The sequence below is a fragment of the Rhipicephalus microplus genome, chromosome X, assembly GCF_043290135.1.
Source record: "Rhipicephalus microplus isolate Deutch F79 chromosome X, USDA_Rmic, whole genome shotgun sequence".
NCBI lineage: Eukaryota > Metazoa > Arthropoda > Arachnida > Ixodida > Ixodidae > Rhipicephalus > Rhipicephalus microplus.
In genome coordinates, this window is record NC_134710.1 from 257,108,622 (window position 1) to 257,125,043 (window position 16,422).

The 16,422-nt window shown below is 44.4% G+C and overlaps 1 long non-coding RNA gene across 1 annotated transcript; it reads left to right on the plus strand.

Annotated features, from left to right (window-relative positions):
• The first annotated feature begins 2,782 nt into the window (after positions 1-2,782).
• LOC142776078 (uncharacterized) lies at positions 2,783-6,100 on the plus strand. The gene is made up of 2 exons (XR_012887288.1): positions 2,783-3,189; positions 5,963-6,100. It is a non-coding gene; the product is annotated as an uncharacterized LOC142776078 (long non-coding RNA).
• Positions 6,101-16,422: the final 10,322 nt, after the last annotated feature.

The following is a 16,422-nucleotide window of genomic DNA, read 5'->3' on the forward strand; positions in this document are numbered from 1 at the left end:
CAGCCTTGCACAAGTCGGATGTGGTGTTCATTCTGAAGAGCTCTCTGCACGCATCATGAAGTTTTACCTGGTCACCCGCATGCATTTTTATGCAAGGTTCCTACGGCAACACAAAGACACAAGTGTGCAAGTTAAAGTTGCCAGGAAGCGTGCTAAGCTTTTGTGAATACCTGTTTGAAAAAATGTGTTTTCTCTGGACTGCAGCAATGCAAACAATTGCCGGGATGTTGCTTTCCTGGACCAGTTTGTTATTCAGTGCTGTGGACCGGTTTGCTAAAACATCTTGTACAGTACTGTTCATCAGTGTGGTCTGAAATGGAAGACCAGTGCATTTATGAATAAACCACTGAACGAAAGCTGTTTACCTTGTTAACTTTTAATTCGTACTAAATTGCTAGTTGCAGTGGTCATTCTGTGCCTGCCAAGATGCATGAATAAGCGTTTACTTTGCATGTGATTTGGCCCTGCGAAGAAAAACCCCTATAGACTATTAGCCATTTTATTCCAAATCACGAATGAGAAGCAGTGGGAGGCCGCGCTGCTCAGCACAGACCCGCTTACGCAGGCCTTGTGTCACTAGCCCAGATGGCCGAAGACGCCGCTGGGAACTAAACGAATCCTACCATCGCCGGTAGATAAAACGGTCCCCCCCGCGTCATGATTACGGGCAGGGATGCCACCTCTTATTTCCGCATGAATCGGACGCAATACTAATGCAGCATGTGCGTTCTCTCTCAACGGCGCATTTTCGGATAGTAAAAAAAGCAGGGCATGCGCAAAAGCAGCGAAACGACAGATGGTTTTCGGCAGCTTCGAACTCGTTACTTGAAAGCATGTCGCGCTGCATGCTTTGATACAAGTATAAAAGGAGCTTCAGTGGCTAGGATGTGTTGCAGTGATGTTTTTGTAGTTTTCCATCTGGTTACGCGTGAAGAAACGCGCTAATTCGGCGCCCGTATAGCGCCTAGCAGACGCAGCAGCTGAGAAAGCTGGATCTCGATGGAACGCTCCCGCCATCTGTCGGACAAACTGAAAGTGGAGACACCGGCGAAGCACGGCGTCGGCGGAGAGTTCGGCAACTGAACCTAGTCTAGTAACGTTGCCCCAAGTGGACCAAATTTCCGGAGTCCTCCACTACGCGGCCAGCAACTGCAGCCAACGTTTCTAGACTAGTCTAGAAACGTTGACTGCAGCGGACACCTCTTTGGGGGGGTCTGACCAGTTCTCCAGGACCAAATAAAGTTAATTTCACTTCCACTACGGCGTCTCTCATAATCATATGGTGGCTTTGGGGCGTTAAACCCCACATATCAATCAATCATCGATCACAAACGTATCAAGCTGAGTTTTGGAAGAGAAATGAGAATGGAAAGGTGGCATTATGAGCAACCGCACGATAATACTTATTCAGAAAGGCAAATATAAATAGCAACTGAAGAGATTGAGAAAATAATCACCGAGGATAGTAAAACAGATTGGGCATACACAAATCTAACTTCATTGATTGAGTTAGAGCTTGGTAAGGTACGAGTCAAATCATCCAGAAAAAGGAGACACAAACCCAAGAGCTGGTGAGATGAAGGAGTTAATAGAGAGCCATAGTAAGACGTCAAGAAGCCTCCAGGAAACACATATATGTATGCAATACAGAGGGGTTAAACGGAAGATGATGTAAAAAAAATGAGATAACTTTTTGAGCTGCAGATAGCGTCCGATCTTATCAGTGAAAAGATTAGAAGAAAGGAGGCCCAATGAATGGCGGAAGTAAACAAAAAATAGAAAGGCAGCTGCAAAGTTTTGAAAACATGTTCTAGTAATAAGACAAGCATCGAACAAAGGTTTACAACTACAGTTCAAGGGGTTAGACTAGAAGGGGATGAGGTAATGGAATATATAAAAAACAATAATGACAGAAAATTTTAAACACCAAGAAAGCGCTGCATGCACCGTACCAAATTAGGATGGATCAATTAGCGCTGTGGCTCCACCGGGACAACGAGTGTGGGAAAGGGCAGAGAAAAGGGTTCCTACTAGCACATCAACAGCTCTGACGGCATCCCAATTATGCTAATAAAAAAAACTAGGACCAAACTGAAAGCAAACATTAAGAGAGGCAGCGAGCAAATCACTAATAGATGGTGAAGCACCCTATGTGTGGAAACTAAGCAGGATGAGCATGACCCAGACAACACTCGATGTCCTGAGGTCGTCCTCATATGGTACAATCGTCCTCGCACAGTTCTCATAGACCTTAGTACTTACTAAGGACGTCACAAGCTGGTTTGACCAGGAAACGTCTTTTTGAGTGCTTTCTGAGGACAACAATTTATCCTGAAAAAGTACTTTTAAGGGCGTTTTGGAGAGGACAAAATCAACGCGTGAGCGCCGGTTCAAACGTTTTTTCGAGTGCTTTCTGAGGACAACAATTGGTCTGGAAAAGGTCCTGTCAAGAACCTTTTGGGGATGACAGAACATTGCACTGAGTACTTAGATATAATTCCTCAAGACCTTTGCGCACCAAATAGATGCATTTCATATGTGAAAACTTTCTTCACACGTTCGTTTCATACAGTCATAAAGTTATTGTATATTTTCGCCACGTTTGTTTCTTTTTTGGCAGAAAATTTTCAAATTACGCGTTTCGCTTAATGAGACACGCGTAAATAATTGGCTTAGGTATCGAACCTGGTATTGCGAAATGTCAATTTGAAACAGTGTGTTCACAAATGTCACCGCCTTAAATTAGTCATTATACGCCACTGTAGCGCGTAATAACAAAGTAGCAGCTGGCAACCATTGACTATGCGGCACCATTTTAGATAGTCGAGTAGCCAAGCCATTCCAAGCCAACTGATTGTCAAAATGACAGCGGCGGCCCTGTCAGGGAAGGTCAACGTTTGAGGGAAGGTGGAGTGTACTAGTGGAAGTTCATGGCCTTTGTTGTTTGTGTGCATGGTTAAAAGTGAGATATGTGCAAGTCGTAGGTGATGACGCCTGGTAAATTGCCGTGTTGATGGGTGCTTGGGCTGCACAACGTTCAGAGTGATCAAGGATGCGTTGTCACCAGCCGACCGCGGCGAGGTGTGGTTTGAAGCAGCCTGGAACACAAGATATCAATTGTGCTTCGAAGCAGCGTGGTTCCAACGTGGAAGGATCTACTTCTGCATCTGACACATGACCTGACCTCGGGCAAGTCAAGTCAACGCCCGTGTCGAGTGTACTGATAGGCTGTCAGAGCGGAGCCTCTAACACTAATGAGTGCATTGGGCGCGATACACGTGATGAAGACACTGTGTCAGGCTTTCGAGGAAGATTACAAACGTAGTTGATTGACCTGTGTTGACTGCCTTGATACTGCTTTTCTTTTTTCAGACTATACGCGGACTCGAATGCCTGACAAAACTGTCAGTTGTGATTAATTACTGTTAAAAAATTTTCAGTCAACAAGCTTTGTTTGTTTTGTCGCCTGTCTGTTGATTAATACAGTATATATACACGAGACCTCGCAGGTGTTTTTCTTTTGATGTATGGAAATATCATGAAAAGAAGTAAATCCTAAGTAATATCACTGCCACACAGTACCGAACCGGCCACACAATCGTTCTGAAAAGATACTGAAAAAGTCCTGAAGTGTTGTATTGAGGATGTGCTGAGGTTGTTATGTGTACGGACAAGGGGACGGGATTGCAGTGTGTGCACAGGTGCCCATTTCTGTACTAAGCAACGTTTTGTCTGTGCTCCCGTAAGCGATCATTGATAGATCAGGCGGTTTAGCCAATGCATTTCTCGCCAGATATCGGTGGTAAACTGTATACTATACGCCTTCTGTGCGTGGCACGTAAAGATTTTTTGGCAACCTTTGAGATTTTATACGGCTGGGTCGGTCAGCGGTGTTAAGTTTGGCCTGGAAATTCGTCTGGGCAGTCGCTGTTGTGCGTAAGCTGGTCCGCGGGGGAGGCTCTCATTCCCTTTGGCGCCCAGTCTGACAGACGCTGTCGAAGATTTGAGCAATTATCCAGACCATGCAGCAAGCAAAGGCGAGTTCCCGTCCTTCAAATGCGGACTCTTTTGTCGTCCCTTCAAGCAGCAGCGTGCCTGATGACCTCGGTGATTCATCTGGCGGCGGGAAGCTGTTGTGACCGGAGCCAGAGCTGACGGCGGAGCGGCACTTCTTTAATCCTCAGTCAAGTAGCCGACCGGTCGACTGCCTATGCCCGCCAGGCATTGTCCTTGCTAGCCGGCGGAGGAGACGTCGTGTCGCCGCGACGCCACGACGAAAGAGGGCAACAGGGACGGCGTCGCCCCGCTAATTGGGCGAGCTGTGCGGCGGACCCTTTGATGTACGTTTTCCGGATCGTGGGAATTCTCGACTAGCGGCACACACACGACGAGGAAGAGCCCTGCTGGCGCCACCTTGCAGTGCAGTGTTCACGTGGACCGCGCATGCTCGTCTCCCTCACCTGTGTGTGTGTGATTGGTGGTCCACTCGGAGAGGATGAGCCCAACAGGGCTTAAAACGATGCCGCAGAGTGCTGGACGTCGCTCTGAACTATGTAACGTTCAACCACCACGCTCGTGGTTTGTGAAACCACTAACCTGTTCCTTCCTGTAAATATGTGTAAATAGTGACATAAACCCTGTTCTGTTTTTCGTATCCTCCAACGACCTGCTTCCTCCTTCTTCAACCTTTACAGCAAATACAGGTGGTTTAGCTTATCGGGTGCTGAAAAAATCTCCTTTACACTCACCTGACCTGCTGCTTTCTTCAGTCCGTGCGAGACCTTGTGTTTATAAGGAACTATGACACATTCTCCTTTTTCCTGGATGCAGTGGCATGGTTCACCACCCGTGGCACACTTTTGGGTGCCGTACTTTGATGTGCCTTCGTGCACTCATATGGTGAACCTGCCACCACATCCAGAATAAAGTGGCAGAAATCCTGTACATAATAATTGAGGTCTCGCACCAAATGAAGAAAGTAGCAGGTCTGGTTGGTGTAAAGGTAATTTTTTCAGCACCCGGTAAACTAATTCACCAGTGTAAGCTGACCGACCCTGCCATTCAAAAGTCATAAGAGTGCCACAAAAAGCACCCAAATCCTTTTGTTGTCATGCACTGATGGCATGGTATACAGTATACCACTACATGGCGAGAAATACACGAGCCGAATGGGCCGATGTATCAATGATTGCTTGCGGGAGCACAAAAAAAAAAAACGTAGCTCAGCCAGAAACGGGCACCTCTCCTCACACTACAATGTTTGTGGTTAATTATTTAGCATAATGAGCTGTTAGAAAGAAAAGTGCACTCATGCAGGAAACCACACCAGCTAAAACCATGTCATCAAAGGGGCGAAATGTGTCAGAACACTATCGATTGTGTTCCTTAAATTACTCTGTGTGCTAAAATTGTCACTTGACCAAAGAAACGATGTATATATGTATGGCAGATCTTCAACAAAAACCTATTGCTAGAGCGCTTTTGTCTGTGTGTCAGTGTGCTTTCGTTTCGTCCATGTTCGCTAGCGCTACCCTCTCATGAGCGATATCAATAGTTCATAGAAAAACGCTCGACGCCTTGCTAATTTTTGCGGAGGGCCCCCGTCGCGGTAGTCTAGTGGCTAAGGTATTCGGCTGCTGTTTTGCAGGTCGTGGCATGGAATCCCGGTTGCGGCGAATTAATTTTCGATCGAGGCGAAAATACTGTACGCCCGCGTGCTCAGATGTGGGTGTACATTAAAAAACCCCAGGTGGTCGAAATTTCCGGAGCACTCCACTACGGCGTCTCTCGTAATCATATGAAGGTTTTGGAATGTTAAACCCTACATAGAAATCAATTTTTGTCAAGCTATTCTTTTTGGAAAACGGGGACTTGTTGATGGGACATAAATAATTTTGATGACCCTTATGAATGGCTCCTGCTAAAACTAATGCATGGACATGATTCACTTTTTTTTTTTCAGCACCAGAAGGACATCAGATCCTGCAATGTGCCAACCAGAGGGCAGTCACTGCATGTGCCCACCAGGGAAGATTCACTGGACTATCTAAATTACTAGTGACATTGATATCGGAGGCAATAAAGTGTTCTATGCAAAGTTTTCGTGATACCTTGATTGCTCTCCCATAGTAGAGTACACCTTACTCTAAATTGTTAAACATTTTTTCTAAACACATTGATTGCTAAGAGATACTCAGTGCAGGGTTACATAAGGTTTCAAACTAACTACTACATTTAATGAGGTTCAGGATATTTGCAAACAAGCGTTTTTGTAAAATTATTTGTTTCAGCAATGTTGCCTGAATGGTGTACAGAACGTGGCCCGAACATTCTTGCAATGTTATTCAATGTTTCATTATTGTTGCTTGAATAAGTCAGCATTGTTATTGCAATGTTTTTTCGCAATGTTGTGGAAATGCTGCAAAGGCGTACATTATCCACGTTTCAGCAATTGAAAGGCAACAATAGGACAATGTTGCAGCACTTATTTGTGCTACCAGGGAGGTCAGGAGGCCGCAGGGTCTAGTCACAGCATGGAGGCTTCGAGAACATACAGCTCTGTGGCGCGGCAGTCTTCAAGCAGGGCAGAAATGCAGGACACATGCCAGAGGGAGAAACAGGTGAAGCAGACAGGAAAACAGCGATTGGAGCGTAGAAAGGTCCTAGTGGTGGGGGACTCTGATGTGGCCAGGGTTAGGGATGGCGTCTTAACGACAGTGAAGGAAGATGGGAGAGTGAGGGTGGAGGCCTAGTCAGGGAAGTGCATGGTGGATGCACTGGCCAAAGCTCAGAAGGATGTAGAGGACAGCATGGAGGGCGAAAATGTCGTCATTATTCATGCTGGTCTTGATGATGTGCTGAAAGGAAACACTCAGAACCTTCAGGAACAGTTAGAGAGTGGGATGAGTAAACTCCGAGAAGCTTCTAGGAGTGTGCATGTGACCATATGCACAGTCCCAGAGGTGTGGGGGCAGCCTCGTGGGATTGAAAGGAGGGTAGTGGAGGCCAATTGTGTGATCAAGGGTTTGAGCCGGCAACTCGGATACAGCGTAACGGAATTCAACCAAGACGTGTACGAGCCCGGTGCTCGCCCCTTTGCACGAGATGGGATTCATTACAGTGGTGCGACGGGCAGGAGGGTCAAGCCACAGCTTCTTTAGGGAGACCCAGAGCCCTGAAGCCAACAGTGTAGCCAAAGCCAATTCTAAACCCAGACAACACTCGATGTCCTGAGGTCGTCCTGATATGGTACAAGCGTCCTCACACACTTCTCATTGGTCTTTGTACTTACTGAGGACGACACAAGCTGGTTTGACCCGGGAACGTCTTTTTGAGTGCTTTCTAAGGACAGCAATTTATCTTGAAAAAGTAATATTAAGGACGTTTTGGAGAGGACAAAGGCAATGCACTAGCACCGGTTCAAACGTTTTTTCGCGTGCTTTCTGAGGACAACAATTTGTCCGGAAAAGGTCCTGTCAAGGACCTTTAGGGGATGACAAAAGCATTGCACTGAGCACTTACGTATAATTTCTCAAGACCTTTGCACACTAAGTACTAGATGCATTTCATATGTGAAAACTTTCTACGCACGTTTGTGTCATGCAGTCATAAAGTTATTGCATATTTTGGCCTCGTTGGGTTTTTTTTTTTTGCAGAAAATTTTCAAATTACGCGTTCTGCTTAATGAGACACGCGTAATTTATTGGTATTTAGCCTGGTATTGCGAAATGTTCTCTTGAAACAGCGTGTTCTTAAATGTCACAGCCTTAAATTAAGTCATTATCGCCACTGTAGCGCGTAATAACAAACTAGCAGCTGGCAACCATTGAACATGCGGCATTATTTTGGATAGTCAAGTAGCCAAGCCATTTCAAGCCAAGTGATTGTCAAAATGGAGTTTGTCAAAGAAGGCGCAGTGTACTAGTGAAGGTTTGTGTCCTTTGTGTGCATGGTTAAAAGTGAGATATGTGTGAAAGTGTATGTCGTAGGTGACGACGGCATATAAATTGCTGTGTTGATGGGTGCACTGGACTGCCCAACGTTCAGACTGATCATGGGTGTATTGTCACCAGCCGACCGCGGCGAGGTGTGGTTTGAAGCAGCCTGGAACACCAGCCAATCGCGATCAATTGTGCTTCGAAGCAGCCTGGTCCCAACGTAAAAGGATCGACTTCTGCATCTGACACATGGCCCGACCTCGGGCAAGTCAAGTCAACGCCCGTGTTGAGTGTACTGGTAGGATGTCAAAGCGGAGCCTCTAACACTAGGGTGATTCCACGAGAGATCGACACGGGTCCAAAATTTGATATTTTACATTTCATTGAGTATTTTATATTTCGTGCACCTCTCACCAGGTAGCCCGAAAGTCAACTTCGTTTTATGATTAATGGCATAAATTACGAGAAAAAAAAAAATCAAACTTCACCAACACGGAGGCACCAATTTCGTCACCTCTCATTTTCGAAAATTGCAAATGCTTTAAAAAGACAAATATTTTTGTTTTAAGGAAGATATTTTTTACCTGAAATGCATGTCTAATGAAGAATAAATTCATACGGGTTCAAGTTTGTAGACCTTTAGAAAATAATTTTTAAAAATGTCTAATTTTGCGACAGTTCAAAATAAGTCACGTATTCCCCATTTTTTTTTTCTCCGAAAGTAATGCAAGCAGCGTTTTCAAACTTGACACGTTTTAAAGATATAGTGTGTTCATTAGGTGCATAAATTATTGCTGCCGTAGGGCAAATGTAAACTTTTTATATATTGCCTCAAAGTTCTCATATTGGCAAAAGTGTGCTCCACTAAAATTTGAATAATAAAAAAAACCCATCTTCGATTTTTCTTAAAATCTCGTAAATAGACAACCAAAGGCCATCATACAGTAATATAGAAAAAAACATGTTGCATTATTTTGTTTTTAGCGACAATATTCGTGGTACAAATCAGAGCTTTTCGAGAATGCGCTGATAAGTTGAGAAATCTAGAAATCGGAACGGAAAAGCGGCAATGAGCTTCAAACCCGAGTAAACGTGACCGCATTTGGTGAAGAAAGGCTGTTTTAGCAGATAGGAGTAACTATTTTGAACACGATATTCTACAGTATCTGAATTCACTCTTATACGTAGAGCACTGAGACTTCTAATATGTGGTGCCTCTCCATTACCGACACACAGATGGAGCTGCTGTGATGGCCATGTGTTTGCAACACGTTGGGTAAGAGAATTGAATGTTGAATGAGTTCATAAACGATTCATAACAAATTTTTATCATTTGGGGCATGAAGATTGCCGCATTAGACTGAAGAACACGCTTTAGGGCAAGTTGTCATCCGTCGTCTGCTCTACAGATGAATTGCTGTGCGCCGCATCTCTGAGGCAATGGTTTAGATCATATGGTTCAAAGTAGGGACAAAGATTACGCCTCCCGTAATTTTATCGACAAAAACATTGTGAAATTCATTTTAACAAACTATATATACTTCAGTTTTGCATTCGCACTGCGGATACTTGCGCATGATGTTTTACGTCTGCTCTCATTAAAGGTGAGAGACATAGGAACAGACGACAGATAGATCACTTTCGTGCTGCTGGTTTCACGCATAGTTGCATTGCCAGTAATTTGAGCCTCAAGGAGCGTGGCGATGGCTGACCAGCCGGGAGAGTTTTTTGTTCAGATTACCTCATGTTGCATAAAAAGAAAATACCTTATCAAAGAAACTTCTGCAAGGTCGAAGACATCGGCCTGTTTGCCCTCCAGAAGCTTTTGCCGAAAGCTGCCCGCCATGCACATAACAACGACCACGTCTGCCAGAACTGCTTCAGACGCCTCAGAGATATGCTGTCTTCGTCTAATGGCTTCTCAGCTAAAATAGCTGATGAACACGCCTGAAGCATTGTCACATATGCGACTGGAGAAGCTGTATGCGCAAAATAGCAAAGTTCATGCAGAGCCAAGACAACTTAGCAGCAATTCTACAGTAACCGTGAAATGCCACCATAACATGTGTAACCGCCACTTTTAACCATCAGATCTAAAATGCAGTGTGTGTGCCCAGCGGTTCAAGAACTTCAAGGAAGCCTTTGAAGCGTGTTGTTCGTATCAAGAGCACATGCGTTTGTTGACACTGTTGCCCAGCGATACAGAGCGCCGAAAACTCCAAGCGCTTATAGCAAACTTGTGAGCTTACATAATATACAGATCCCAATGCTGGCGCGCAAAACACGGGATATGGTTAGCACCAAATGCGGTAAAAAGGACACGGCTGAACCCAATGGACGTCCAGGCAGCTATGGCTTACTACTCCAAAGATGAGTATAGCTGCTCTCGGCAGAGTCCCAACAAAAAAGATGTAGTATCTGTTATCATTGACGGAAAAAAAGAGCTTATTTCGAAGGATTTATGACCCGTTCGGTGCGAGAGGCTTACCGTCTCTTTAGAGAAGCTAATTCGAACACGTCTATTGGGCTCTCAAAGTTTTATTCACTGAGGCCGAAGTGGATTCTTCTTGCACCACACCAAGAAGTGTGCCTTTGTATATACTGTGCTAATGCCACGGAGTGTGTTTCTGCCCTACAAGACGTCACCGATGGTGCCTACACGGCGAACTTCTTGAAAGAACGATGTCTTTGCAGTTCCCCTGCAAGTGATTGTTTCTTAGGCCATTGTGACTATTGTGCTAAGGAGGATGCTCTGACAGCAACATGTTTAGGAATCCCTGCAGATATTGAGGTAGCCTATGCAGTATTGGAAAATGGCGATCTAGTAAAAAAAAAAAAAAAAAACAGCCCAGGCAAATGCTTTTCTGCGAGAGCTAAGTCTATGGTTCGTGAAGTGGATTACCCATGATTACATAAGATACATTCAAGAATCAGTAATACGCCAGGCGAAAAAGAACCAAGAAAAAGAATCTTGCATTTTTCACTTTTCGCCGAAAATCGGACAGCCATTTTACCGAATGAGGTACAGTCGTATCACTGGCACAAAAAACAGGTGTCTATATTCATATGTGTTGTCACAAGGAAGCAATCAATTCAAAGTTTTGCCGTCATCAGTGATGACACACGCCATTATGCTGCACATGCCTGCTTTGCTCTACAAATAATCGACAACTATATGAAGAACAACTATATGTCTCCCCCTAACCCGCTTGCCTTCTCTGGATTCTCAGAGAAGGCAAGCGGGTCAGGGGGAGACAGAAGGTTAGGTGGGCAGATGAGATTAAGAAGTTTGCGGGTATAAATTGGCAGCAGCAAGCACAGGACTGGGTTAACTGGCGGAACATGGGAGAGGCCTCTGTCCTGCAGTGGACGTAGTCAGGCTGATGATGATGATGATATAAAGGAACAACTCAAGCCTGACACGCATGTTACTTATGTTTCTTATAGTGCATGCAGTCACTTCAAAAACAAGTACCAGTTGTTCGAGTTATGTCAGAAAGATCATATATCAATAAAGTGGATTTTTTCGGCCACAGGACATGGCAAGAACTCTTGTGACAGCGTTGGTGGCCTACTAAAGCATCAGGCTACGCTCTACAACCTCAAAGCGGCAAGCTCAGCTGTGAATATGTCAGCATCCCAATGGTGGCGCAAATGAGCGCGAAGCTCAAGAATGTCAAGCTGCTGTGTGCAAATGCAGACGAGCTAGAAACATTCCGTCAGTTTTAAGAAGAGCCAGTGGAAATCGTTGCCACGTGTTCCAGGCATACGTTCTTGGCATATTTGGCTAAGCACATCTGAGGGCACTGATCGTGGTCGTGTTTTGTTAGCGTCACATACTGCTAAATGTGATCTACAAAAGATGCAGCCATTTTGAGCGCATCTCTTGTTTCACGCAGTCACCACCAAAATACCAGTGAGGGTACTTCAAGCGCATATGCTTTTTCTAGCGAGACCCAACACTTGCGTTGGAACATATTCATGTTTGAGTTTATCTGCAATTATAGACAGATGTTTAGCAACTGAGTTACAGTGTCGAAGATTTCCTCCATTAGAGCTGTGTTATCAGGAGCGTAAATGCGCCTTCATGGGTACATATTTGTCACAGTGCTAAAACAGCCTTTCTTCACCAAATGCGGTCACGTTTACTCGCGTTTGAAGCTCATTGTCGCTTTTCCGTTCCGATTTCTCAACTTATCAGCGCATTCTCGAAAAGCTCTGATTTGTACCACGAATATTGTCGCTAAAAACAAAATAATGCAACATGTTTTTTCTATATTACTGTATGATGGCCTTTGGTTGTCTATTTACGAGATTTTAAGAAAAATCGAGGATGGGGTTTTTTTGTTATTCAAATTTCAGTGGAGTACACTTTTGCCAATATGAGAACTTTGAGGCAATATATAAAAATTTACATTTGCCCTACGGCAGCAATAATTTATGTACCTAATGAACACACTATATCCTTAAAATGTGTCAAGTTTGAAAACGCTGCTTACATTACTTTCGGAGAAAAAAAATGGGGAATACATAACTTATTTTAAACTGTCGCAAAATTAGACATTTTCAAAACCTATTTTCTTAAGGTCTACAAACTTGAAACCATATGAATTCATTCTTCATTAGACATGCATTTCAGGTAAAAAATATCTTCCTTGAAACAAAAATATTTGTCTTTTTATAGCATCTGCAATTTTCGAAAATGACAGGTGAAGAAATTGTTGCCTCCGTGTTGGTGAAGTTTGATATTTTTTTTCTCGTAAATTATCCCGTTAATCATAAAACGAAGTTGACTTTCGGGCTACCTGGTGAGAGGTGCACGAAATATAAAATACTCAATAAAATCTAAAATATCAACTTTTGGACCCGTGTCGATCTCTCGTGGAATAACCCACTAGTGAGTGCATTGGGCATGATACACGTGGTGATGAAGACACTGTGTCAAACGTTCGAGGAAAATCACAAACGTGGTTGATTGAGCTGTGTTGACTGCTTTGGTACTGCTTTTCTTTTTTTCAGACTACAAGCGGACTCGAATGCTTAACAAAGCTGCCAGTTGTGATTAATTACTGTTGAATAAATAAATTTCAGTCAACAAGCTTGTTTGTTTTACTGTAATAGTCCAGCACTGTCACCTCTCTTTCGATTGATACAGTATATATAAACGAGACCTCACAGGTGTTTTTCTTTTGATGTATCGAAACATCATGAAAAGAAGTAAATCCTAAGTAGTATCACTGCCCACAGTACCGAACTGGCCACGCTATTGTAGTTCTCAAAAGGTACTGAAAAAGTCCTGAAGTGTTGTTGTGAGGATGGGCTGAGGTTGTTATGTGTGTGGACAAGCGGACGGAATTAGTGCCATTCTAGTACCATAAAAGGACATTCTGGGGGCATCATGTTGTCCTCACGGAGTCATACTGGGGATGTCCTGAGGTTGTGTTTGTGTTGTCTGAGAAGGGACACCAATATTCAAGCCACGAGGGGTCCGCGGAAGAAGAAATTGATGTAAGCACAAGGGCCGAGCTAAATCAGACATAGGCTATATTAATATGCAGGATGGCAGGAATAGGTTGAAGTGATTGATTTGATTGATTGATTTGTGGGGTTTAACGTCCCAAAACCACCATATGATTATGAGAGACGCCGTAGTGGAGGACTCCGGAAATTTTGACCACCTGGGGTTCTTTAACGTGCACCCAAATCTGAGCACACGGGCCTACGATATTTCCGCCTCCATCGGAAATGCAGCCGCCGCAGCCGGGATTCGAACCCGCGCCCTGCGGGTCAGCAGCCGAGTACCTTAGCCACTAGACCACCGCGGCGGGGCGTAGGTTGAAGTGGGAACAGATAGAAGAGAAGTTAAGGCAGTAGGAGCTGATGGTATATGGGGTTGTGGAGGCACATCTTCGGAACATGAAAACCACTTTGAAATTCGTACTACGTATGGGAATAGATCAGAAGGCAGCGAAAAGGGGGGTTGAATTGCGGCATTTAAACATAAAATTATGTGTTGGAAAAAAGTCAAGTAGGGATGCACGGAGCATTTATGGTTAAAAGAGAAAGTAGCTGGGCATATGGCACTCCTTGGTTTGGTGTACTTGTGGATGGGCGCAAAGGCCAGAGAGGAAAACCAAGCAATGGCAGAGTGTACATCAAATGACATTGAGAAATTAAGAGGAGAGTGCGAGATAATCAGACTAGGAGATATGAATGGCCACATAGAAGATATAGATGGGTATACTGACCCAACAGGCAAAATGATCATGGATATGTGTGAAAGGCATGATCTGATCCTTTGCAACAGTACTGAGAAGTGTGAAGGGCAAATAACATGGGAGGTAGGAGGGCTGTAGTCGATAGATTATGCACTGATGTCATACAGGATTTATGATAGGCTGAGTGGAATGTGCATAGATGAATGTTGCTCCAGAAGTCTGGGTAGTGATCACAAACGTAGCAAACTAAGTTTTGGAAGAGCAATAAAAGTGGGAAGGAGACAAGATGAGCAGCTACAGGGGAATTTTTATTCAGAAAGGCAAATATGATTGATATGTGGGGTTTAACGTCCCAAAACCACCATATGATTATGAGAGACGCCGTAGTGGAGGGCTCCGGAAATTTCGACCACCTGGGGTTCTTTAACGTGCACCCAAATCTGAGCATCAGAAAGGCAAATAGAAATAGCTACTAAACAAATTGAGAAAGTAATCACTGAGGATAATAAAGCAGTATGGACGTACGCGAATTCAATTAGACTACAGCTTGCTAAGGCACTTGACAAGTCACCCCGGAAAAGGAGACACAAACCGAAGAGTTGGCGGGATGAGGAAATTAAGAGAGCCTGTGGGGTCTCAAATTGGCGAGCGCCACGCCACGCTCTTAGAGTGAATGGACACAGCAGACGCGGTCGGAACAAACCAAACACACATATTTACTTAACTTCTTTTGAACGACGATATCGTCCGCCGAATTATTATAACATAAATTGTGATCAACATGCTAGGACATCCTTACACAATATTACCATACACTCCAAAACATGACAAACACACCCAAGGCGTCGTCGCTAAGGCTTGACTTACCACGAGGGCCCCCGACGCGCAACCCGTGGTGCCACGCACCGGGGACCCACGCTAGAGCCAACCATTAGTGGCAACCGCCACGCGCAGAAGAGACCAGCTTATTTCTCGCTCGCCGCTACCAAGACTTGTGGCCGTCGGCGCTATACCATGATGATGATGATAGTGGTGATCAACGCTCGCGAACACAACGCCACCTACCATTTGGTAGTTGTAACCCAAAATGCTGTGTTTGCGCGAGACACGTGCGCCACGCGGCACAAACAACTTTACAGGGGGTGTCAGCACCTCCACAAGCCATAGAAAAACGCCAGGAAGCCTGTAGAGAACACAGACATGCTAAGCAGTGGGGTGAACCAACAGATGTTGAAAGAAAATGAGACATCTTTCTAGGCTGTAGAAGAGAAGCATCCCTTCTGATCAATGAAAAGATTAGAAAAATGGGGTTCAGTGGCTGGCAGAAGTACATAAAAAGAATAGAAAGGCAGCTGCAAAATTTTGGAACCATCTTAACTCCCTAAAAAATGAGACAAGCCTATAGAGCAGAGGCTTATAACTACAGCTCAAAGTGCTTAGGCTAGAAGGGGACGAAGCGATTCAATATATGAGAACAAGGCTGACAAAAAAATTTCAACAAAGAAGTGCCTCATGCACTTTAATAGACAAGGACGGATCAAGTGGCGCACGGGCTCCATTTTCATAACGAGAGTGAAAGCGCTCGTGCTGTCCTATACTTTGTCTGCGTCCTTTTTGCGCTGTGAGTTATCGAAAATGAACTATCCCCAACTAGCCCGGATTTCTCTTCTTGTTCTTGCCGAGAAAAGGGTTCCTAGTAGTACATCAAGAGGCCCTGATGGCATCCCAATCATGCTGATTAAGACATTGGGTATCAAGTCTAAGCAGGCTTTGAGAGAGGCAGTGAGCGAAACAATAATCGATGGTGAGGTCCCTGATGGATGGATACTTTGTAGGATGAGCGTGATCTATGAAGGAAAGGCGGACAAAGCCGACATAAACAACTGCCGTCCTATAACAGCGATATCAGTGGTCCATAGGCTGGCAATGCAGATTATAAAGGAAAGACTGCAGGCATAGATAGAAGATGAGGGGATGCTAGTAAAACTGCAGGATGAGTTTTGGAAACGTAGGAGGTTGGAAGACAATCTATTCTCACTGACACAGTGCATCGAAATAGCAGAAAAGGAACACAGGCCCTGTGGCTAGCTAGCATTTTTGGATATCAAGGGAGCATACGATAGCGTGGTTCAAGAGGGCTTGTGGGGAGTACTGGACACAGTTGGTGTGGAAGATGGAGTCAGTAACCTTTTGAAGGATGTCTTTAAAAATAACAACGTAGTTATAAAATGAGAAAAACAGGTATCCGAAGCCACAGAGATAAAATG